The sequence below is a fragment of the Talpa occidentalis genome, unplaced genomic scaffold (assembly GCF_014898055.3).
Source record: "Talpa occidentalis isolate TD23 unplaced genomic scaffold, MPIMG_talOcc4v2.1 talOcc4.16, whole genome shotgun sequence".
Lineage (NCBI taxonomy): Eukaryota > Metazoa > Chordata > Mammalia > Eulipotyphla > Talpidae > Talpa > Talpa occidentalis.
The window spans coordinates 55,987,186-56,012,663 of NW_023601653.1; the positions used below are offsets into that span (position 1 = coordinate 55,987,186).

Genomic DNA, 25,478 nt, shown 5'->3' on the forward strand with positions numbered 1-25,478 from the left:
CCCGCTGCTCCCCTCAGCAGTGTCCTCCGTCTGTCTGCCTGCTCTGCTCCCCGCTCTGGCTCTGGTGAATTCTCTCACCCTCCCACGCTTCTGACTGTACCCAGTGCTTGTATAAATAAATAAATAAATTTTTAAGAAAAAAGAAAAGAAAAAAAAGTTTATCTGAAGGTGTTAATAGATAGCCAAATTATCATTCAAAGACTCACACAAAATCTCAGGAAATATCTTATGTTTCCATGAGTAAGTACTTAATGGGAAAATAAATATAGGTTGAACTTCAGCCAGGCAAGAGACAAGTAGGGAAATCCCGGCAAATAAATTGGACATGAGATCTAAGGCTAAAACAGAGTGGGTTTGGGGTGTCAGAGCCAAATGTACATGTCTGTCCTGTGACAATGTAGAAATGAGGGAACTAATGGAAATTTGTGGGGAAGGAAAGGGAAGTTTGGAGAGAGAGAGGGTTCCTGATGACCTCATCTGTAATCTCTGGAGTCAAAGGATATCAATGAAGGCTGGCAGATCGATTAATAGATGTTTACACATATTTAACAGCACAAACTAAACATGAAGGAAGATAGCACTGTTTACTGAAGTCAGTTGGAGGAAAGAGACACAGAAGTGGAAATATGTTCACTTGTGCTGCTTATAGATTCTCAGAGTTCTCTGTGGACAACCGAGCGTCTTAGCCACACTTCAACAGGACTGCTCAGGTCACAAATACTTTCAAGATGTTAAGATGTTAAATAAGATGTTATTTACCTTTTTCATTATATGCACATTTGTATTGATGTTGCCAAATAACACTGAAAAAATCAAAGTAGTGACACCAACTTAATAGTAGTGTTACAGGGCAGGGAGAGGGGCACCCCAGAACCCCCAGACCTGCCTGCTTTAAATTGGTTCTGCCATCCACAGCATCAAGACAAAACACACTATAGTTAAGACCTTCAATGGAAAGGAACTTTAATACAATTAGTGTACAATACGGAAAATTGTAAGAATAGACTTTACAAATCAAGCACCCAAAGTTACCCATTCCCTCATGGGTAAATGTCCAGCCAAACAGGGTTGGTCCAAAGCAGGGTCACTGAGGCCTGAAAGCCTGCCACAAGTCCAAGGCACCTTTTGGTGGGGGCCCACAGAAAATTGTCAGAAAAAGCCAGAAAAATCTGGGAGGAAAAGAACAAAATCAAAACCAAGATAAGAGCTGCCACTGTTAACCTCCCCATGGGTCTCTTCACCTGTCTCTCTGCTCCATGTGCCTCCTTCAGACCTCCTTCCTGCTCTCTATCCTTTTCTTTCCTTCCTCTGGTCTCCTCTCCAGCTTCTCCTTCATCCTGCTCAGCTCCACCCTCCCTTGGGTTGGGCAGAGAACCTGGAGAACCTGGTCCCCTCTTCCTGGGGACCACCCTGTTACAGTAACTACTACATTCTTCACTGTCATGCACTTAAAAAAAAAATTCCAACTTTACTTATGGCCTTGTTGACACTGTAGAATTCATTTGTTGTTGTTGTTTAAAATTCTTAATTGTATTGTATCTTGACTCTGAAGACATGTCAGCTTTTGGGTCTATGTTTAAAATGGAAGGGCCACAGAACACTCAGGCCATACACCAAAGAGCCACACTTGTCCAAGAAAAAGCACGTGTGCAATTGTTCCAACGGTGTGAAACCACCCACATTCTTACATGAAACATCATCTTTACTTGAAAGAATACTTGCAACCTATGGCTAAGTTGATTTTAGTAATTAGGGGACACATTTTGGGAAATGAACAAAGTTTAACATTTTAAGAAAAAATAAAACGAAAAACAAAAACTGAAATTTGGAAAAACTGTATCTGCTACTTCAGGCTTGGCAGCTTACCAATAAAGATTTTTCTCTTGAGATCAGTGATGATGCTAATTAATACGTTTTATATTATTTGATAAAATGTGTCAACATTTGAAGGATTTGTATTGGTCAATGAACTATGTTTGCCAAATGACCAGTGCATGATCTTACCAAAGCATGACTAGGCAATTAATCCATTCAAAGTACGAAATGGACAAGAGATTTTAAGGCAACAAAATATCAAAACTTCTTGGTGAGGTTTAAGATTCCACATTTGCAGATGATGTTTTAAAGACTAGTTGTTGAATTTTAGTGCTGTATCAGAGAAAAACAGTTTTCTGGAAAATCTATTAAAATACTAGGTACTTTCCAACTATATATCTATGAGAAACCAGACTCTCTCCATACACGTCAAACATGTCCTATGCAACTCAATGTAGCCACTTTATGAGATGCCAGTTGTGTTCCATTAAGCCACTTATTGAAATACTTTACAAAAATGTTACTAATCTTATCATGAGATATTTTAATAAAGTATTATTTTATAACTATATGATATTTTTGTTAATATGTGATGCATTTATTATTGTTCTTTTGTAAATAAGTAAATGGTTGGCCATGGGGTGCAGCTTTCTTTCTTGTTCTCTCAGCATCCAACGCAGATCTGCATCATCAGTGTAAGCGGTCAGAGGCTATCCCATCTCCTTCACAGCATCCTCCATATTTTGTTACTACTGCAAGCTCTGGGCAAGCTCTTTTCCCCCACTAGCATACAGCTCATCTTTCTCCAAGTTTCTGTGCTTTTCTCCTTTGCTCTAACTATTCCAGCTTCAAGTTCCTCTTGAAACCAGGCTTATCTCAAAATTCAGTTTCAGCATATAGGAATTTACCTTCCAATTCCATGGTTTCATGGTCTTGTTTCTTGAGTTCCTGTTGCATTTCAGTTAAAAATGACCCAGTTTCAGGCCCAGAATATGAGTGCAGCCTTCTTCCCAGAGACATGGACTCTTCCAAGGCAGACAGATGGGAATCAGAAGACTTGGCCCTCTGTTTCCTTTTTGTGGAAGGAGAGCACCTGATGAAGAAAAATAAGGTCAAGGAGAATTAGAATAAGAAGATAAGTTGTGTTTCAGTAATACAGCACCTCCTCCTGGCCTGGATACTGCTGGGATGGAGTATACAGATCCAATGGATGTGAACAGAAGTGCTTTGCCGTCTTGCCAATCAGAAGGCAGTAGAGAGACTTACCCCTAAGTGGAGAGTTGCTCTGTAAGTTTTCTGAGGTGGTGGGGGTGGTGATGGGCTGTGGTAGTGGACACAGGACAGCCAGAAAACTAGTGGTGCTATTGCCTAAGCCAATAATCACAGTCTACAGAGCCCAACACCTTGTTGAATATCAGCTCTGACTACAGAGGGATATTTGAGACCCAATGTTTGTGCTGAAACATCTGTACTTGTGAGGTGTGCAGCACTGATTGGCTTTCAGAGGAAGCACTGACTTCTCAGTGCCCCAGTTTGTTCTTGGTTAGGGTATTTCTTTTAAAAAAAAATAAAACATATATTTACTCTTTTATGTTTAAACCCTGCATTCTGTATTTGCTGACTTATAGAATTCTGGGGAAAACACTGCAGTTCTTCAGATTTTCATGGTTTTGGATAAGAACTCCACCATCACTGGAATCCTTCCCCTATAGAAAAAGTGTTGTTTTGACATTTTCAAGGCTTAATATTTAGTTTGATTTTATGTCTTGGTAAGAACTTTACAAAATGTATTATGTGTGTGTTTCACAATTTCCTGATTCTGTAGTTCTATTTCTTTTGCCAAATTTGGGGATTTTCAGCTCTAATTTCTAATTTATTTATTTATTTTAAAGATTTATTTTATTTATACAAGAACCGGGGTACAGGTCAGATGTGCGGGAGGGTGAGAGGATTCACCAGAGACAGAGTGGGGAATAGCACAGGCAGACTGATGAAATACACTGCTGAGGGGAGCAGCGCGCAAGACGGGAGAGGTCTGCCGCGCCATGTGGGTTGCTCCGCAGCTGGCGGGGATAGAACCGGCCCTGCAAAGGCTGCGGACAGCTTCACAGTGCTGAGCTCAACCACCTGCACCATCTGGGAGGCCCTTCATCTCTAATTTCTTATAGTATTTTCTCAGACCTTTTCTCTCCATTTGTTTAGTTTTAAGACAGGATAGCCCTTTTACGATAATCTCACTCTATTCCTTCAGGCTCTGTCAATATATTTTCAATCTATTTTTCTCTCTGTTGTTCAGACTGAGTAATTTCCATGGTTCTCTATTCAAATTTGCTTTCCACCTTCTACTGTTGCTCCCATTAACTGTATTTTTAATTTTAGTTCTTATATTTTTCAGTTCTATCATTCTCACTTGTCTCTTCTTTACATCTTCTTTTTGAAATACTTTCTATTTGCTCTTTCTACTTTATAATTTGCTTTTAGAATATTCCTGATTACTTCTTGAAGTTTAACATCACTGTCATCTCAATATTCACTATAGATGGTCCTCTTGCATTCGAGTTGAGATTTTCCTGGTCCTTGGTATCACAGGTGACTTTTAAATTGAAAGTCAAACATTTTGGTTTTATTGATGTGACTCTAGGTCTTATTTAACTCTTCTGTTTTGGATAGTATCCGCCAATAGAAGTCAAGCATGGGAATGGGAGAAGCCTTCACTGCTGGCATAGGTGGAAGTGCAAGTACCCAATGAACAGTAGAAGGGCTTAATTATTACTGGGGGTGTTAGAGAAGTTCTGGTTTCATATTAAGCCTCTGCTGAAACTACCGTGGCTGGGAGGGGTAGAAGTGTCCCACTATTATTCCTCTCATGGCTTCCACTGACACAGAGGAGGGGTGAATTCCTCATTGCTGGGTGAAGGTGAAATTCCTGCTGCTCCAGTGGGCCTCCTCTGATCCAGGAGTCATGGTGAAGAAGCACACTGGGAGCCTCAGTCTTTGTTGCAGTAAGTGGTAGTGGTGTTGGCTAGAGCAGAAGGCTTACTGTTTAAACATTTCTGTTTTGCAAAACCACCCCTTAGCTGGTCATTTGGTTAGAGAGTGGGCTTTTCTTGTGTGTACTTATTGGCACTTTTGAGTTTCCTGCTTTTTAATTCCAAGTCTGTTTTAAGAGGACTCACCACTGAGTTCTTTGTTGCCTAGTTGTCTTCTCTCCAGTTCTCGGAGTCTTCTCATGTTTGTTTTACAAATAACACCCAAGATTTTTAGTTGTGCATAAGAGGAAGGGTGGGGAAACATACATCTATTACATTTTTCCAGGAGTGGAAGTCTCCCAAAGATGGACTTTTTGCATAATCACAAGATGGGTTTTAAGTAATATCAAGAAATAAGTATAACTGGGAAGTTGAACAGGAAAAATATAGTAGATAAACACCTCATAATAAATGTACTACCCCAGAAAAAATATTCTGATTGAATTAACTATTTGAAATAAAAAGGAAGACAATAGAAGAAAACATAGAAAAATTATTTTATGAACTCAGAATGGGGAAAATTCCTTTTAATTATATAATATTTAGAAAGTATAAGAAAATGGATACATTCAACTACATAAATTTAAATCTTTGGCATGGCAACAAAATAAAACTATTACATAAGCATAGTAAAAAATCAAATGGTAAACTAAAAAGTATATATTCCCAATTTATATCACAAATAGTCCATAACCTTCCCATGTAAAGAGCTACCAATTGCTAAGAAAATCATCAATAAAATGATAGAAAAAGTAGAATAATTTTTAGATGTTATTTTAATACAGAATAGGCAAAAAGAAAAATAGGCAAAGAATATGAAAAGACAATTCACAGGAAAGCAAATACAAATGGCTTTTAAATATAGTAAAATGTATTTAACCTTATTCATAATAAGGAAATGCAAATTTAGGCAACACTGTGAAAACACTGTAACTCCCACCCATTCAGACAAGCAAAAATCAAAAAAAATTATGACACATTTAGTTGATAAGAATTTTGGGATGTCCCATAAGGGAGGAAAAAAAATTTAGGTGACTTGTAGAAAAAAAAGAGGACAAAATAAAGCCAGCATTAAGAGATGGCTGCCAGAATCCCACTAGTGATTATTTAAGCAACATAAAGGAGAAAAAATTAATGATATTAAAATGATCTTAGCAGCACAAAGTTTGCTAAGAGGAAAATATATTTGCTTTTTTAATACATATATGCTAACCAATACACATCATGTTAACTGTATGTAGAGTTTAGTTCTTCTGCCCTACACAGGGTAAGTTTTTGTTTTTAAAGATTTATTTATTTATTTATTTATTTATTTAAGCACTGGGTACAGTCAGAAGCGCGGGAGGGTGAGATAATTCACCAGAGCCAGAGCGGGGAGCAGAGCAGGCAGACTGAAGTACACTGCTGGGGGGAGCGGCGGGCGGCAGGAGAGGTCTGCACGCCATGTGGGACCCTCCTCCAGTGGCCGGGGAGCAGCCGGGGATCGAACCGGTGCTGCAGAGGCTGCGGGCAGCTTCGCAACCCAGCGCTCAACCGCTACGCCACTGGGGAGGCCCCACAGGGTAAGTCTTTTGAAAGCACAGGTGTATAAGGTGATTGATTCTAAAAGTTGGGAATGGATTTAAGATTCTGGTGCTAAGAACTAATTCATTACCAAAGTTATCCATTCCATAAAAAGATACTCCAAAATATCAGAGTCAGGTTGGCACTGAACAGGAAAAATATAGTAGATAAACATATCATAATAAATGTACTACCCCAGAAAAATATTCTGATTGAAATTAACTATTTGAAATAGGATGGTTGAACATGTGCGGATGAACAGGGATGTTTGAACATGTGTGGATGGGTAACCTTCAAGGTTTTACTTGAAATCCTTTTTTACTTCTCTATGTACACCATTCCTATTAAAGAGAGTTCACACTAACAGCCTGCTTTCCATGCCTTCGTGTATGTGGATGGCTGGATCCTCTTTCAGAGCATATACCCCTTAACATTTTGGGGTCCCTAGGAATCTCTCATTCATGGGCTTACATACATACTATCCTGAAGAACACTGTAAGTCTCAGGTGAAAAGATTCACAGCACAGACAAAAATGAAGCTTTTCAGAACTGTTGAGACCATGTCTGGTTCATGGGACCATGCAGGCCACCGCCTTCCCACACTGGAGATTTGGCAGAGCTCAGAGCTCTGTGAACAGACATGCTACATTTCTGCCTGCTCTGCGGCCGCTGATTTTAGTGGAATATCTGGATCTTTTGTCCAATAAATCAGAAATGTTACCAAATTCGTGAGGGGTGGGTGGGAAGGTAAAGGAAGGGGAGAAAAGAGAAGGTAAAGGAAAAAAGAGAAGGGAGATAAAAGACTTTGGAGTGAAAGAAGAGGGGTGTAGGAAATGAAGAGAGGGAGAGAGACAGCAAGAGAGAGAAGGAAGAAAAGATGGAGAGTAGAGAGAAGAAAGGGTGAGAGGAAAGAGAAAGGGAGAATGGGGAGCGAGCCAGAGAGACATGGAAGAGAAGAAAGGGCACAGGGAGGGAGGGAGGAGGGACAGGGAAATGACCACGCTGGATGATTGCAGGCTTGGCTGTGCCACCATGGATGAGCTTTGGATCCACTCTGCTGCTCTGCCCAACAAGCTACATGGCATGACTGTTTCTTTTCTCATCAAATGTTGACCTACCTCTGGGCATGATTTTTTCAGGCTACACTCTTTGCTTTGTTATTTCAAAGTAGTTTATTTCCTTATTCCATGGTGATTTTTTAAAATAATATCCACTAAATGAAAGTAGGACCTCTATGAACTTTTTATCTAGGAGGTTACCCTTGCTGGCTAGTTTTGTGATACCTCTAGAATGCCATTTTTCAGTAACTTGGGTCAAACTCTTCAGCATCATAATGAACATACACACACACATACATACACACAACCACACACACACAGCGCAATGCTAACAGCTAAAACAAAGAATGTTTGAGTCACACAGCACCTGTGCACTTATCTAGAGGTTCCTCCCCTCTACCAATATCCTGATTGATCCTCACAATAACCCCACAGGATTATATATCTTTATTGCATGGAAGCCCAAGAGATTCAAAAGGGTGAGCTCTGAAAGTTGGTGAGCAAAGGAGGATGTTAGGCTTTGGCCCTCTTATTGAAGAACTCATATTCTTTCATGACACCAGCACCTTTCCTATATGTTGCTCTAGTTCTGTCATTTAAAACCCTTGCCCCACTGTGACCTAACATCCATATTCCATTCAATCGCACATGCAGATGATGCAGCTGATTTTGTCTTCTCACTTCATATAAGTAAGGAAATAATCTTCATCAATAAGCAATCAACAGAACACTGGTACTTATTCCTCTCTGTACTCAGGGGCAATCTGCCATTTCTTTGGCATCTTTATTTGCAGAACCTCTGAGAACAGGAGCTTTGATTTATTTCTGAACTCCTAGAATTACACATCTTATAGATTCCTATTATTTCCTTCTCGGTTCTGGACTGAAGCCTATAAACCCCCAAATTTAACTAACAATTTTTTAAAATGCTTCACTAGAATTGTTGAATACAAATAAAAAGAACTTCTATTTTAATTTAGGTGGAAGAGGTTTAAAAAATGATGTTTGCTCTACACCTTTGATTTGTAGTATGCAATAAAGTTCAGGAATAATTGTGGGAATTGTTTGATGAAAGATATGACAACAAAATGAATTATTGACTTATGTTACCTCAGGGTCATTTTTCATTTATGTATCCAATAAGCATTTATTGAGCCTCTGCTAGGTCCCAGAATTAGGAGAAATACAATCTAGATAATATAAAACAAAACCTCATAGCATGTGATTTCTACTAGGAACTACAGTGGGAGCGCTGGACTGGATATTTGGAAACCCAGGTTAAAAATCTATTGCAAATAAGTGCTATGTAATCTTGGGTAAGCCATTAATCTCTCAAGTCCTGTTTCATCTGCTATAACATGAGTTAAATAATGGCCTTTTTAAGGTCACTTTCAAAGCTTAAAGTTGTGTGGTTTATAACAGATTCTGAATAACTGACAAAGTTGAAAATGACCAAAATTATCTAACTCTCCAGATGTGATGTGGGTAAAACTGCAAACTTAAAGAAAAAAAAAATCACAGGACTCATTTATGGGGTATTTCCTGATAAACTATGTGATCCTTTGATATTTTGTTCTTCCCTTTTGAAGTCAATCTCTTGGCTTAAACCTCTTTTGATAAGGATCTCACTACATATAATTATACCAAAGGTATTATTCAGGAACCACATCATTACTGCTCTAAAAACAGAAACAGAAATGTAATAGTAACAGCAAACTGATTACACTCTCAAATAGCAAGTTTAACACTGTATTTGCCTATTTTACAAAGCAAAGCTTACCACATTCAATTTTCTTTCTTAAATGTCGAATGGTTTCACTTATAGGTGGAGCACAGGAAAACTGAATAAAGGGTCCGGAAGAAAAGACAAACTTGCAAGCTGAGCATAGATCTGTGGCACACAGCAGGGGAGGGGCAAGGAGAGGGATCAAAACCCGGAAGAGAAGAGCACAAGGGATTGTGATGATGGATCAGGATGCAATCATGGTGGGAGAACTATGGGGGTGACCTCTGAAGGGAGAAGAGTGATGTAAGAAAATAAATTAAAAATAATAATTTTCTTTCTTTGGCAATATTGTTTTTGTCAGTTTGTGTTTCTGTTTTATACTACTAGCATCCTTTAGCACATGAGCCCACATGTGGAGATTTTTCATCTCCTTGTCAATTAATTTTTAATAATAGATGTTACTAATAAGTTTAAAACAATTGTGATAATAAGATCATCCAGAGACTCTAGCTAAGATATATTATTAATATTTCTCACCTGGAATCCCTTGTGTTTTGTGCTTTTATTTTAAATTTTTCCAATTGATTTTTATTTGCTGCTTTTATTTTGAATTTTACATTTGATATTAAATACAGCATCAAAAAGCTGTGTTGAATAAGTATCCTTAAAATTCCTAAAGTATGTTCTCCTCTAGATACAGTACTAAAGACTAGAGTAAGTTTTGGCTGAATCATGAGGTTCACTAAGCAACAGTGATTCCAAGTAAAAATGTTTATGCATAAAAACTGCAAAACTCAAATATAATGTGATTTATCAAGATAATTAACTCAAGAAAATAAGTTTCTATTTGCAAAAAGATAATTTGTCAGAATGGCTCCTACTCCACAGACAGCAGAGTTTATAATAGTCCAAAACATCAGTAAAGTGTATATTTGTCTACAAGAAAGAGAGAGTAAACTAGCCTTTGGATTATAGTCAAGAAGAACAAAGACTTAAATCAAGTTAATCCCTTCCTAAGTCACTGAAAAAAATCAAGAAGTAGGGAAGTAGATTACAGTCAGGGGGGAGAAGGAGTAATTTTAAGCAAGCAGTATATTAGCAAAAGCAGCAAAATTATGTTGGGAACAAGTCTGAAGACATTTCTTTGATGATGCCATTGTTTGGAGCATCCATTTAAAAACACATCCTTGTCCGCCCACATGCACGTAGGCACACAGAGGCACCGCTCTCAGAAACTGATATGCCAGTCTCTTCCTAGGTTCCCCTTTCTTTCTGTTTTCAAAGAATTCATTAACTGGAATCCTCATGTCTCACATGCACTTTTCCTCCTTCAATTGGGACAGGAATATATTAAGAACCAAAACAAAATCAAAATTCACAAAATTCAAAATCTGTTATTTTCTTTCAGCACCTTGACTTGATTCCTTTTTATACAGACTATAAAGTTTAATAACACATAAGGGAAGAAAATAGACCAATATTAAGTCATTTTAAAAATCCATCTGGGCCTCCCCAGTGGTGCAGAGGGTTGAGCGCTGCACTGTGAAGCTGACTGCAGCCTCTGCAGCACAGGTTCGATTCCCAGCTGGCCAGGGAGGAACCCACATGGCACAGCAGACCTCTCCTGCCTCGCCCGTTGCTCCCCCCAGCAGTGTCTTCGGTCCTTCTGCCTATTCTGCTCCCTGCTCTGTCTCTGGTGAATCCTCCCATGCCTCTGGCCTATACCCCAGTCTTGTACAAAAATAAATAAATCTTTTAAAAAATAAAATAAAATAAATAAAAATAAAAATCCAATTGCTTCAATAGCATATTTTCTAACTAATGACTTAAAGGAGATCTCACATTCCAGGTGTCAAGGTATGCATTTGTTAATCCACTTTTGCTGATATGTAGCATAACTCTCACCATTCTAAAATAAACAACAAATTGATTTAAAATGCTTGATGCAATATGAATATAAGTATAATTATGAACTTTGAGCATTAGTGTAATTCCAGTTATCTTAGCAATGCCAACATTTTTAAAAGATCTGAAGTATTTCCACTGGTAGAGTAATTAAAAGTAATTCATCTCACTATTAAAACCTATTGACATTAGAATTTAAAATTTTACATTGATCAGAAATTTTACCAAATTTTTACAAATTTCTTGAAAGGTAATAGGAGAAAGACAATGAAAACAAAAATATGTAAATGCAAGATTCTGATTTTAGGAAAAGAATTAATTTTATGAGCAGTGAACTGAAAACATAACAATAATAATAGTTATAATGGTACTGTTCTTGCTGAGAAACTTCAGCATTTACTTAGATATTATTATGTCCCAGAACTGTGCTAAGAAATACATATATGTTGCCCTATATCTATGACTGTATTTATATGTGGCTGTATCGATATACGTACTTACTCATGTCTCTAAACACTGAAAATAGTTGTTTTTCAAAATATGAAAATAAAACTACTAAGTAACTTGCTCAAAGTTAAACATTTGGATTTGCAAAAGCCTGGATGTGAAATCACAAAAACTGATTCCAAAGGTAGTATTAACTATGTGGAGAAAAGCCAACACAACTTGGAAAACAGCTAGGCAAATTAATTACTATATAGCATTGCTATATATTAGTTGATATGAACGCTAAAAATCAAAATGATATCATCTTAGGTTGAATTAATAGCTATTTAATATTTAAATAGATGGAGTTAACAGCACTCTTACTAGTCACACCATAGCTGGAGTTCTGGCTTTAGTTCTAGAACAGACATTTTAAGAGACAGTAAGTAACTTGAGCAAATGCAGAAAAGTAACATAGGATCTAGAAGTCATACTAAAGAAGGAATGGCAGGAAAAAACAGAAATGGTTATCTTAAAAAGGAAAGGGAAGGAAGAAATGAGTATGTACTCAGTACCTACCACATAGGAGGCACTTGGCCAGAAAATTGAAGCTAGCCGGGAAAAAACGCTAACGCATACCTGTATTCTAAAAAGGCTGATGATCACTAAGAAGTTGTGTTCTCATCAGCTAGCCATTTTGCTCATCTGAACACTAAAATTATCTAGAATATATAAAATAAGCGAGGAGCTGAGTTTAATAACAGGGATTAAAAATAACTATTAATCCTGATTATACTGCCTTATAATTTATATTCAATATGCAGAATATTAATAAATTAGAATGGGTTGTGAAGTTACCAAGGACAATCATAACTGGAAGAATTAGGGGAACATGGGGAAAAGAACTGAGAGGCAGGAAAGATTTAGAGGCTAAAGGGGCACAGTTGAGATAAAGGAGGGAGGTAAGCACAACTTAAGTAAAGCAGATGGGCCAGGCTGGTTGTGAAGTTGGGAGGAATGATGTAGTCCCATCTTTATGGGACTACAAAGTTAAGCAAGAATTGGTGACATAGAGAAATTAAGTCACATCATGATATTTACATTTTTATTGGGAAAACATTAGCAGGAAAGTTGCATAATCAGTTTTGAGTTTAGAAGAGTGTCTCTGTCTACATGGTGAGAAATAAGTAGTAACATTCTGCCTTCTCTCAGGTGAGAGATGATAATGGCATGAAGTAAGTTGGAATAAAAGAATTGAGCAGTCAAGGCCTCTGGAAAAATAGAAACCACTGATGCCAGGAATAGGACAATGTGTATTTGTGATAAGTATAAAGAAAGCCACATTGAGGTAGATGATAGTAAAATTAGTTAAAACCAAGTGCAAGATAAAAATTTTAAAATGGGGCCTCCCTGGTGGCTCAGCGGTTGAGCTCTGGGTTGCAAAGCTGCCTGCAGCCTCTACAGCGCCAGTTCGATCCCCGGCTGCTCCCCGGCCATCGGAGGAGGGTCCCACATGGCTCGCAGACTTCTCCTGCCGCCCGCTGCTCCCCTCAGCAGTGTACTTCGGTCCTTCTGCCTGTTCTGTTCCCCACTCTGGCTCTGGTGAATTCTCTCACCCTCCCGCGCTTCTGACTGTACCCAGTGCTTATATGTATGTAGGTATAAATCTTTAAAAAAAAATCTTAAAATGGTTAGAGCACCAGATATATTACCTTCTAAGCTGCATGACTAAGGATGATATCTGACTTTTTTTAAGAAACAAGGAACACCAAAAGAGATTGTACATTTCAAATTACTGAAGGATAAAAATTGCCAATCTGTAAACTATACCTCATTTTTCTACCCAGTTTATCAACATATCTGTAGCAGCAAGTGTTCAAACCCTGACATGTGACATTGTTACTGGTGACATTTTTACTCTCACACAAGAGCTTCACAGTGCCTAGGTTAAAGTCAGAAAGATGCTTAGCAAATGTATACTAGAGTAGTGGTCCTCAAAATGTGCCCGATAGACCTTCAGCATCAGCAGCACCTGGAAACACTGGTTTAGTGCAAGTTCCCAGACCGACTGGATTAGAATGACTGGAGGGTGAGATCAGCACTAAAATATGAGAACCTCTGCTGTAAGGAAGTACTGATTTAATTATGTTGCTTTACCTCCTGCAAAAACAAAGTAATGTATGAAGACTAATTGTTTTCTTATTAAAAAGGGAAGCAAAAGAGAGGAGAGATGCACATTTAAGTACACAATTTTCAATTTTAAGACATTCAAGGAAACTTTAAAGTGCCTGTAGACGTTAACTTATTCTTTTTTAGATGACACTGAAGTCCAGTAAATTGTACAAGTTCATATCGTTAGCCTTCATTCTGACCTTTCACCATCATGTGTAAAAGGCAACTCAATTAATTTCCTCCTAAAATAGAGTGCTAACCTCTATCCTTCCATATTAATTTCTTGGAGGTGCCACAGCAAACTACTTGACTAAATGCCTTAGAAGAACACAAATTTATTCTCTCATAGTTGTGAGGCAAACTCTGAAATCCAGGTGTGCCACTGATAGATTTGGAGACTTTGGGAGGTCCTCAGGCAAAACCCACTGCACACCTCTCTCCCAGCTGCCAGTAGTTACTGGTGGTTCTAGATGGTGCCGCCATTATATCTTTGCTGCAAATATTTTTGCTGCAAAACTAATTGACTGTAAGGAGATTTTGCTTTACAACATGATAAAATCACAAAAAATAATAGGGGGACAGAAATTAAAAAGAACATTTTTTTTCTTTTCCCTAAAATTTCTTCTTTCCCTTTAAGGGAGGTATCAGTTTCTAAATACCATATGTATATTTGTAACTGAACTTTATGTTGCATTGTGAAAGCCTCTGCACCTTACTTAACAGACCAGGGAGGTAGCTAGAGGTTGCCGTTTGTTATCATTCTATGTAATGTATGTGCTGGTGGTAAATGTCTGGACAGCATTTAAATTCTCCATCACATTCCCAGTCCACATATTTCAGCATATCATCTAAACTAAATTCTGTGCAGTCACTAAAATAATGTCTACATCATGTTCCCCACTATCACATAGTGAAAAAAAAAATTCCAGTTTTTTAAATTTTCTTTCATCATTGTGTAGAAGAATTGGGGTATAGGTCAGAGGTGCAGGAGAGTAAGAAGATTCACCAGAGACAGAGAGGTGAGCAGAATAGGTGAATTTGCTGAAATACACTGCTGAGGGGAGCAGAGGGTGAGACAGGAGAGTTCTGTTGTGCCATAGAGTTCTGTTGTGGGTTAGCTCCCTAGCCAGGGATCTAACTAGTGCTGCAGTGGCTGCCCATTGCTGACTTAACCCCTTGTGCCGCCAGGGAGGCCCCTGTTCCATTTTTTATGTAAAAACTTCAGTGGGCTCTGGAAGAGCAATGAGGTATGAATATACTAGTATGATTCATGAACCTCATTTTACTTTATGAGGTGACCAAGGACGGTGTTAGGAGTAGAAATGGCAGCTGTTCTATTATTGCTTTGCTTGATGATTGCATTTTTATTGTTATTTCAATCCATGGTTCTTTTTTTAAAAAAGATTTATTTATTTATGCATACAAGAACTGGGGTACAGGCCAGAAGTGCGGGAGGCGAGAGGATTCACCAGAGACAGAGTGGGGAACAGAACAGGCAAACGACTTGAAAACATTGCTGAGGGGAGCAGCGGGCGAGACAGGAGAGGTCTGCTGTGCCATGTGGGTAGCTCCGTGGCTGGCTGGGAATCAAACCAGTACTGCAGAGGCTGCAGACATTTTCACAGCACTTCACTCAACCTGCTGAGCTACGGGGGAGATCCCAATACATGGTTTCTTTGCAGGATTCTTTTGGAGCCTCTTGTCAGTTTGTAGGAGGGTTGTAATTAAACTGTAATTAACACTAGATACTATAATCCATAAACTCACTGCACTAGGCACAGTAAACTGTGCTACATTTTGGAATGTCCGCTTTCTTTCAGGAAATATTGGGAATGTACATGGTCTCATGTACATTCAAGTAAGGAATCCAGCATCAATTCTTATCTTTGGTATTAGTAAAAAAAAAAAAATTTATAATAAATAACCAGTATTAGATGAGTATTCTAACATGTGATTTATACTTCAGTGGCTCATCTTACACATCCATTTGAGAACATCGTTCTTGAAGACATCACTACTCATCTGAATAAAGCACCAGAAGCACTCATGCGCTATCGATTCCCCAGTTTTCCTCTTACACCCACCACTCTGTTTCTTTTGTCATCAGCAACACATCGCATCTGACCTCAAGATGCAGTGCTTCTAGAGTGTTTTCTCAACCATTCCTTCAAACCCAACCTTGTATTTCATAAGGATATCTAGTCTCAGTATGCTTATATTTACCTCTTTTTATTTACCTTTTTTTTAAATGTATCTTCTCATTGAGGTAACACTGGTTTACAACACTAGCTATGATTCAGAGGTAAAGGTTCACACCTCTTCAGTTGTATGTCAGCACACCACACCCTCCACTGGGGCCCCCATAGTCTTCACCATAGCTCATAGGCCTCCATCCCTCTATGTCTCCCCACTATCACCTCCTACAATTCTACAATAGCCATCTCTTTTATGTCATCACTTCCTTCTCAACCCAGTATAAAAGAGGCAACAGTGTGCATGTGGTTGAAATCTAGGCTTCTATGGTCAGTCTGACCTGAATGTGTGATGTGGGCTAAGTTGCTTTCTATCGCTGAACCTCAGTCTCTTCAACATGAAAAGGGGGGATAAAAACAGGAGCTGAGATAGTCTGTTCAGGCATGTTAAATAAAAGTGGGCATGCAATGTATTTCTTTTTTTTTTTTTTAAAGATTTATTTATTTATTCATATAAGCACTGGGAACAGTCAGAAGTACGGGAGGGTGAGAGAATTCAGCAGAACCAGAGCAGGGAACAGAACAAGCAGATGGACAAAATACACTGCTGAGGGGAGCAGGGGGCATGGCTGGAGAGGTCTGTGCGCCATGTGGGACCCTCACAGGTGGCGGGAACCGGAGCTGCAGAGGCTGCAGGCCTGGCGCTCAACCACTGCACCACCAGGGGAGGCCCATGCAATGTATTTCTTAAAAGACCAGTCAATTGTGTGAAATGTTGCTGAGTGGTCAAAGCAGATGAAGTTGGAGAGGATCTGCAAATTTAGCAGCATAAGTATGTCAAGGTGCAATAGTGTTAGTGTTATCATGCTTGTTGATGCTTTGGTATCTATTCATCAGTCTCTGAACTCTGCATTACTCTTTCAAGTCTGAGTGAAGCGATGTGCCCTGAAATGCTGATAGTGTGCTGTTATTTGCTTACTTCAAGGCATGTCATGCTGTTACTGATCCTTGGTGCTCCTCCTTTACATCTTGACCAGAGATCTTCTGTTCCTATTAACTCTACCAGTGTCATAACCGAGACCTCCATTTGAACACCAGGAATGATCTAATGCCAAAGATACTGAGGCTCAAAAAAAAAAAAAAATGCCGTAATGTGTAATCTTCAGGACTGGAATTTAGCATCATAAAAGAATTTGGCTCAGAAAATAATGAAAATAGAAAACCAAGGTGGGGGCTTGGCAATGCTTCTCCATTTCCCCTTGAATCCAGCAATCTCCCCTTTGATGACAAAACATGCTTGGTAGTCACCCCTCGTGGTTCCTATGGTATTTTGGACCCAAGTTATCTATAATTGTCCACTTTTGAGGGACAAAACTTCATTTATAGTTTTTTCATTAATATGTGACATCGGGACTTGATTTGAAAAGCACTGTTTTGCCAAAAAGTTTAGGGACATGTGACTTAAGCTGTCACACTTAGTGACACATTCTCATATGTGTGCTACTGAAGTCTCCATAGATTTAAACTGTGAAAGAAAAAAAAAAAATAAACTGTGAAAGAGTAACAATTAAAGCTGTAATTTCCAAATCACACAGGAAAAATTTTCTCCTCCTCTTGCTCTCATTTCTCTGGTTTCCGGGCATCTCTCTCCCCTTTACCCTGCCTAAAGTTGCTTCCCCTCAATTTGTTAAACCTTCTAAGTCAAGTAGCATTTCTGTGAAACCAGTCATTCTTTCCAAATGCTAGAGATGAAACTAATCAAAGCTAAGAAATGAAATGAAACCTAAGTCTGTGCATAAAAGGCAAAGAATCTCATGCCTCTAGTACACAAAATATCAGTCTTTGAAATTTATGGGAAACTTTATATTTTATAGGACTAGAACCTAAAATAGAATTCTAAGGATTTAAATGGAGCTTCTAGGATTCTATTAGTGGTTAATTTATACTTGAAGCATCTAGGCCATTTAATTTTATAAAGTTTGAAGCCAGGAAAATGTTCTTAGCATTTATAGTTTGGGGGAAAATAAGTAAAAATGGTAATAAAAAGGAAATATTCTGTTTATGCTTTCCTTGGGACTACATATAGAGTTACGTTTTGATAGTTTGCCCAGAATTTATAAACTTTGGATGTATATATCAAAGGTGCTCCACACAGACCTCTCCCAGAGCCTGTATTACTTCAGACACCCAATTTCCCTCGACCTCAGGCAGAGGCTGAATGCCATAATTTCTTGTCTACAATGTGCACATTAAGTTAGTACAGCCAGATCCGAATCAGAAAACTTCATGCCTCCTCAACTCTTAATGCTTTCTCAAATGCCTAACAGAAATGGACATTTTAGAAGACACCACTTCAGGAGACAGTGGCTAATGATGACCTGAAATTGTCCCAGTGAAATGCGGGGTATAGTGCAATGCAAAGGAAAACCAATAAGGAAAACAAAATACAGGCAGCCATTTTTCTTCTGTTCTGTGCAATTCCTTTCAAGTTCTCACCTCCTTCTTAAACTTGAGATGCGAGTTCTGCAAAGCACAGACTTTTAAGCGCTTGGTGCTGCTGAACAAAGCAGGGATTTGTTTATACCAAGCATGTTTATGCATTCCAGCATTCTGCTTGGTTTTAAAACATGCAATGTATTTGACACATCCTAAACTTACTCTCCTTAATAAATCACGATGCCTTTAAATCCTCCAGCGGTATGAATAACAGCAAGAAGTACCAAACAAAAGACGAGGCATGAGCATAAATTGTTCTCAAGCAACCACTGTATCATATGCAAGAAAGACAATATATTATTATCTGGATATTGTTATAATAAAGAATTATTTTTTTAATTCTGGTAGTAAATATCAAATGCAAAACTGTAAAACTCGTTAACGGTGGTAGAAAACCTAGATGATCTTGAGTATGAAAATGACTGTTCAGATACACACCAAAGACGCCGTGCATGAAAGAAAAAAACTGATAAATTGGACCACGAAAATGAAAAACTTCTGCTCTGTGAAAGTTCATCATTCTAGAGAATGATGAAACAGAGAATGGGAAAAAATATACCCAAAAAACAGAGCTGATAAAGGACTCTGAGGCAGAGTATACAAAGAACTCTTAAATTCAACAGTCAGGAAAAAAAAAACCTAATTAAAAAGTAAGTCAATGAACTTATCAGACATCTAACCAAAGAAGATACACAGAAGACAAGTAAGCAGATGAGAAGATGCTCCACATCTTATGTCATCAGGAAAATGCATGACAAAACAATGAGATACCACTGCACAACTATTAAAATGGCCAGAATCTAGAATACTGAAACATGAAATCTGGTGAGGTGGTAGAGCAACAAGAATTCTCATTCATTGCTGGTAGGAATGCAAAATGGTACAGCTACTTTGGATGGTACAGCTACTTAGCTTGTCATATGATCCTGTGACTTGCTATTTATGCAATCATGTGACTTGGTATTTATGCAAAGGAATTGAAATTTTATTTCCACATAAACATCTGCATGTGGATGTTTATAGCAGCTTTATTTACAATTGCCAAAACTTGGAACTGACTAACATGTTTTTCAATAACTAAACCTCTCCAATTCAGCTTGGTCCACTTGCCTCATGGACTCCTGAGAGCATTTTTAACCTCTCAATGGTCATTCCCATATCCTTCCTGTCTCTTATTGACCCAACAGCTTAAATACATATATATATATTTTTTTCTTTCAACAGACATTCTATTTTCCCCTGCAGCATGCTGTATTGGACCTTCTTCTATTTTAGCCTTTATTTTTTTTATTCTACTATTGCACCATATTATTCCTTTGGATTTCTTTTGGAAGCAATTTTAATGGCATAGCTAATAATACTCTTATAAACTTCTGTCAAGTTTTCTTTTGCAGAAAGAAAAAGGTCATATTATGATGGGGTTTTCTATGTATGTTTAGTTTAGTTGATTTTTTTTCTTACTTAGCAATGTTCTATCCCACTCAACAAATTCAAGTCCAAAACCTATGACTGGTTTGAGAACTCTGATAGCTAGTATCCACAAAACCTTAAGGTAACTTTATATTTTGTTATTATATTCAGTTATCTAAGAAGCAGCACTTTTGTTTTATGAACTATACATAAACAGTCAACAGTCACCAAACATAAATTCTTCATGGAAATCATGGCAGAAGTAGATGTGCCTTGCAAGTTGGTACATAGAAACATCCCATCTTCATGTATTCTATTCAAATACCAGACTCAAATACTACCTTTTTGAATGGATGTTCACAGGACCCCAAATTTTAATGATTCCTGTGCATGCTAACAACTGTAATTGACAAAGTACCTCATTGCAACTCCCAGCGACCAACCAATGGTGGTGATGACATGAAAAATGGAGACATTTTAAAAGATAAACAATATCTGAAACTCAATCCAGCAGGAAAAAAATAACACAAGATTTCTTTCTTTTAATTCTTCTTACCTTTCCAAGAATATCTCTCCTCTTGTCAGATCTCACAATATGGATGGTGATTTTCAGTCAACTCCTTGCAATCCCTTTCCAGGTCACCAACTCTTCTTAAAGTTTACCCTCTGGAGTTGTGTGGCACACATTAAAGAGCCCACCTCCTGCCTAATAAAACAGAAACATTACACTTTGTGGATCTGGGTTCACCACGTGTTCACCAGGTGTTCTGAACCATCTGCTTCAGAACCTCCTGGCAGCTTGGTCAGAATTAAAATACCTGAGGCCCAACTAGCCCCACTCAATGTGAATTTCTGCTGTTGCAACATAAAAATCCACGTTTTTAACACAATTTCAGGTGATTCTTACAAATGCTAAAAGTTGGCTTACACTGTATTAGAGTAAAAAGTCAAAGTAGCCATTTCTAAACACTGTCTGCTTCAAAAGATTTACTTCTATGTGTCTCTTCTCTTTGCTTAACTACAAATGAGGCGTGATTAATAAGGACAATCACCCCCAGGGTCAAGGCCATTTCCACTTTTTGCTACTTTTTTCTATTAAGCTTAGTTGTACTGGGCCCCAAATAGGTCCCCTGCCAGTGCTCTAAATTACAAACTCACGGGTTTCCCCCAATATCTGAAAGTTGAGAGTTCCTTTAAACCCTTCCTAAGTCAGAGTGGCACAAAGCAAAGAAGCCGATACCATGAATTCATATGGAAAAACTTTTGAGCATTCCCAAACCAAAAATAACCTACCCGATCAAAGCAAGTAACACACACACACAAATAATAAAATAAAATAAAATAAAATAAAATAAAATAAAATAAAATAAAATAAAATAAAATAAAATAACAGTCCCATCTAGTAAAGGCAGGAATCATATGCTAATACACACGTGGGAAAAGCAGGCGCGGCGCTGCCAGAAACCCGCGTGGCGTTGCTGTCGCAAATCCACGGGGTCGCGCGGTGCTTTCCGGCCCCTGTCGCAAAAGCAGCCTCTTCGGGGTTCTTTCTGAGGGAAAGCAGAGCGGCTTGGCGTGACCTTTGGAAAAGCGAGGAGACCTGTCTCCTTACTAAACGGGGGACACAGACTTATCTAGCAAGACTTATTTCAGGTGAGTGTAAAGTGGCTTCCCCCAAACAACATATGGGGCTCGAGGGTCCCCGTCAGCTAGGTGAAGGGGAGCGCCTAGAAGAAATTTCACTCAGGGTGTTTCTTCCGGGTTCCTCACCTCTGAGGAATTCCTCTCCTCTGGTCCTGAAGAACAATAGCTACATCCACCACGCCGGCTATTGTTTCTCTTCCTGGGTTTTTCCATGGCCACAGTCACGGCTAAGCACGTTGTAGTCCTTTCCAGGCTCCAGAGACTTGCCGAATGGTGTTACTGATCAGACTGGAGACTCCCTGGTGCCGCAAGGGGTAAGATTCAGTACTATCATGCTGTCGCCAGCCACTACACTATGAGTTCAATCCCCGGCCAGGGAGCTGACCCACATGGCGCACCAGACCTCACCTGGCTACCCCCCACCCCCCCACCTCCGCTGCTCCCCTCAGCAGTGTGTTTCAGTCAGTCCACCTGCTCTGCTCCCCACTCGGTTTCTGGTGAATCCACACACCTCTCCTCACCTCTGGCCTGCACCTCAGCTCTTGTATGCATAAATAAATCTTAAAAAAAAAAAAAAAAATCTGACTGATTTTCATCACAAAACAGACTGCCCTGTCAAGAGATTTGGAGTTTTTCCTGGGTCCTGAGCTATCTGTTAAGTGGGCCCATACACACGCGCAGCCAAAGCCAAATTTGGAAAGCATTCTCCTGTATAGCAGAATCCTCGGTAGTTCTGGTTTTGTTTTTATCTTGTTTTGTCTTAAATTCTAATGTATTCCTGGAGTGTGGGCTGCATTTTCTTGCAATGAGTTTCCCCTCCTATTTAATGTTTGCTGTTTCTGGTCTTTTTTTTTTTTTTTTTTTTTTTAAGATTTATTTATGCATGCATGCAAGAGCTGGGGCACAGGCCAGAGATGGGGGGAGGGGGGTGAGAGGATCCACCAGAGACAGAGAAGAGAACAGAACAGGCAGGCTGACCAAAATACACTGCTGAGGGGAGCAGTGGGTGAGACAGGAGAGGTCTGCTGCGCCATGTGGGTTGCTCCCTGGCTGGCTGGGGATCGAACTGGTGCTGCATAGGCTGTGGACTGCCTCATAGTGTGGTGTTCAACCCCTTGTGCCACCAGGGAGGCCCTGCTGTTTCTCCTTGAAGCTTTAAATTTGCTTTTCAAAGCCCAGTGGATTTCTGCAAAACAAATAAAATTATCACAAAATTCAAGACTATATTTAGCCTCATCCCACATCTTTGGCTCTGAGGAGCACATGATACGAGAAAGTGAACTATACAGTGGGCTTCCTAACACCTAATTTCTAGTAGTGAAGCAGGAGGCACCACACTCAGCCAGATTGACCAGGGCCACCCAACATTGTAGGGGAACCTGCCTGTGCAGCCCAGCAGAAGGAGCCCTCCTTGATCCCACAACTTAGGAGCCTGTTATATACGCCCACACTATATTATATATATTATATGTTTATAATTATACTCTTATGTAATTACTTATATATATATCATGTATGCCCTGTCCTCCACTTCGACACCTGCACACATCAGCTGTACTGTGAGAACATTTCATAAATGACGTGTTCCATACAAATCAATTCAGATTTTCTTTGCTTTTGATAATCTCAATTCATAGACCAGAAAATAAACACATACCATTTTTTCATTATATTTCCTCTCTAAAACTGCCACTGTATTTCCTGACATTTCCATTCAATCTCTAGGCTCAATCAATAGATATGGATGTGTTTTAAATCCCTGAGTCACCTAATACTGAAGTCTCTGACAGGTGTCTGCTAAGAAGCATATAATCCATTTAGTGAAGGCCTATAATACTTGTTTTGTTTTCACAGATGGTGTTGAATTATTAAAGTGGAAATAGGCCAATAAGTTTTTTAGAGTACCTTTCTGTTGAAGCTGGACTTTGTCATATTTAAAGCTATGATCATTTAACTTTGTTAAAATCTTCTCAGAGTCCAATCTGACAAATTCATTGTTTTCTGTATTGTCTAAGTTTCAGTTCTCTTGGTATTCACCCTGCATCATTCAAAATAATTCAGGAAGGAAATCATTCCACTTCAATGTACTTAGTTTGTAGCAATATCTCCCCCCAACCCCCACAGAAGGCATACAGTGGACACCAGTGGATTGAAACAGAGTTAGAAAAAACAAATAATGGTAAATCTACTACTGACTACTACTGACTACTACTACTACTGCTACTACTACTACTACTACTACTATTACTACTACTACTACTACTACTATCACCACCACTACCACCACTACTACTGGGTGAGTCATTAAATTTCTTTTTATCTCAGTTTAGTCATCTGTTAAATAAGATAATAAACCTAATCAAAGTACTATGTTTTTAAGGGCAAACAAGTGCTAAAAGTAGTTCATGATTTGTTTGTTGAGAAGTAATGTGAATCCAAAGTATTATCATTATTTACCTTAGTATATACAATATCTACAATTCATCTTTTAGTTAACAAGAGTGATGGTGCTTGGGCCTCCCCAGTGGCGCAAGGGGTTAAGACGCAACCTATGAAGCTATCCGCAGCCACTGAAGCACAAGTTCAATCCCCGGCCAGGGAGATACCCCCATGGCACAGCAGACCTCTCCTGACTCACCCCTCAGCAGTGTATTTCAGTTGATCTGCCTGTTCAGTTCCCCACTCTGTCTCTGGTGTATCCTCTCACCCCCCACACCTCTGGCCTGTACCCCCGTTCTTGTATGTATAAATAAATAAATCTTTTAAAAAAAAGAAGAGTGATGGTGCTATAGAATAGTAAGATTTAGAGCTAAACAGTGAATTTAGTTCTTTCATTTATCTCTGATATTGGGCAAATTATACTTGCATTTCTTTCGCTGCCTAGCTGAACTACGTTGGTATATCTGGAGAATTCCCTGTCATGGACCTTGTGTTGAGCTGTCTGCCATTGTGGAACCTGAAAAGGCCAAAAACTCTCTAGCCTCTCTGTCTCCCACTCCAAGAACCTAGGTGCTGGCACAGAACCGAGGGTTCTTAGGTAGATGTTTCCATCTGAGACTCTCAACTTGGTTTGACTGCAACAGGCAGGAGAATGGGATTCATTTGGTCACTAGGGATTGCAAATGGTGCAGCTATGTTGGTGGGTATAGGGATTCCAGGAGATTTTCATTTGTCTAGTCCTACTGTATTAGTCAAGATACTGATAATTGAGGGGGGTGGACAAGTGGGCTGATTCTGCTGCTTGTGAATGGTATCTATTTCAACTTTATAGTAAGGGACTGGGAAAATTCAGAAGATGAATTTAGGGTATGATAATTCATATCAGGATTCAATTTATCACCTGGCTCCTCTTTGAAAGAGGGTTCTTTTTCAAACAAATGGACTCATTGGTGTTCTAGGTTTTCAGCCATTACTTTTAGCACAGACTTGGTGACAATTAAGTCCAAAAATATCTCTGCATTTTTAAGCTGCCCTCATATACCGGGAAGTGCTTACTCTAAGGACATAATCTATTGTCCATCTCAAGTTAGCTAGCCTCCCCTTAGGCAACACTAGATCTGTAAAAGCTAGCTATCAGGTTACAGTAATTTTCCTCTCATCATGAGAATCTTCTCCAGACAAACCAACTAATCAGAACCTACTTCGAATGCACCCTGAGGAAAAGTAAATGTTTCTAATGTGCCGCAGCTTAATTGTCTTGAAAAGATGAAAATCGCAAGCATATGCAAATACTAAATAAATGAAACTTAATTAGAAGATACTAAATCTGTCTTTTTTTATTACAAGAAATTCACTAGGAGGCAGAAGTTGCATCAGGCCCATTTTAGAGTTGGAGGACTTGACAGGCAAGCAGTGAATGGGAGCCTAGAATTCGAAACTTGAGCTCTTTAAAGCACACCAAATTAGAAATTTCTTCCATGTTAGGATACTTAGTATATATGTGGTTTCAGAATGAATTCTACTCCTTTCAAAAATACATGTTTTAAAAGGAAAATATTTAACATAAATAATACAACATGCAAAATATACTATACTTGCATAC

The 25,478-nt window shown here is 38.8% G+C and overlaps 2 long non-coding RNA genes across 3 annotated transcripts; one reads left to right on the forward strand and one right to left on the reverse strand.

Moving 5' to 3' along the window:
• Window positions 1-1,216: 1,216 nt before the first annotated feature.
• On the reverse strand, window positions 1,217-21,249 carry LOC129145983 (uncharacterized). 2 transcript variants are annotated; one of them, XR_008552253.1, is made up of 3 exons: window positions 21,226-21,249; window positions 20,349-20,498; window positions 1,217-2,908 (listed from the first exon to the last, which is right to left on the reverse strand). It is a non-coding gene; the product is annotated as an uncharacterized LOC129145983 (long non-coding RNA). The 2 variants fall into 2 exon arrangements; XR_008552252.1 differs by lacking the exon at window positions 21,226-21,249 and adding an exon at window positions 21,086-21,109.
• Window positions 21,250-21,302: 53 nt separating this feature from the next.
• On the forward strand, window positions 21,303-24,198 carry LOC129145982 (uncharacterized). The gene is made up of 3 exons (XR_008552251.1): window positions 21,303-21,445; window positions 23,561-23,732; window positions 23,929-24,198. It is a non-coding gene; the product is annotated as an uncharacterized LOC129145982 (long non-coding RNA).
• Window positions 24,199-25,478: the final 1,280 nt, after the last annotated feature.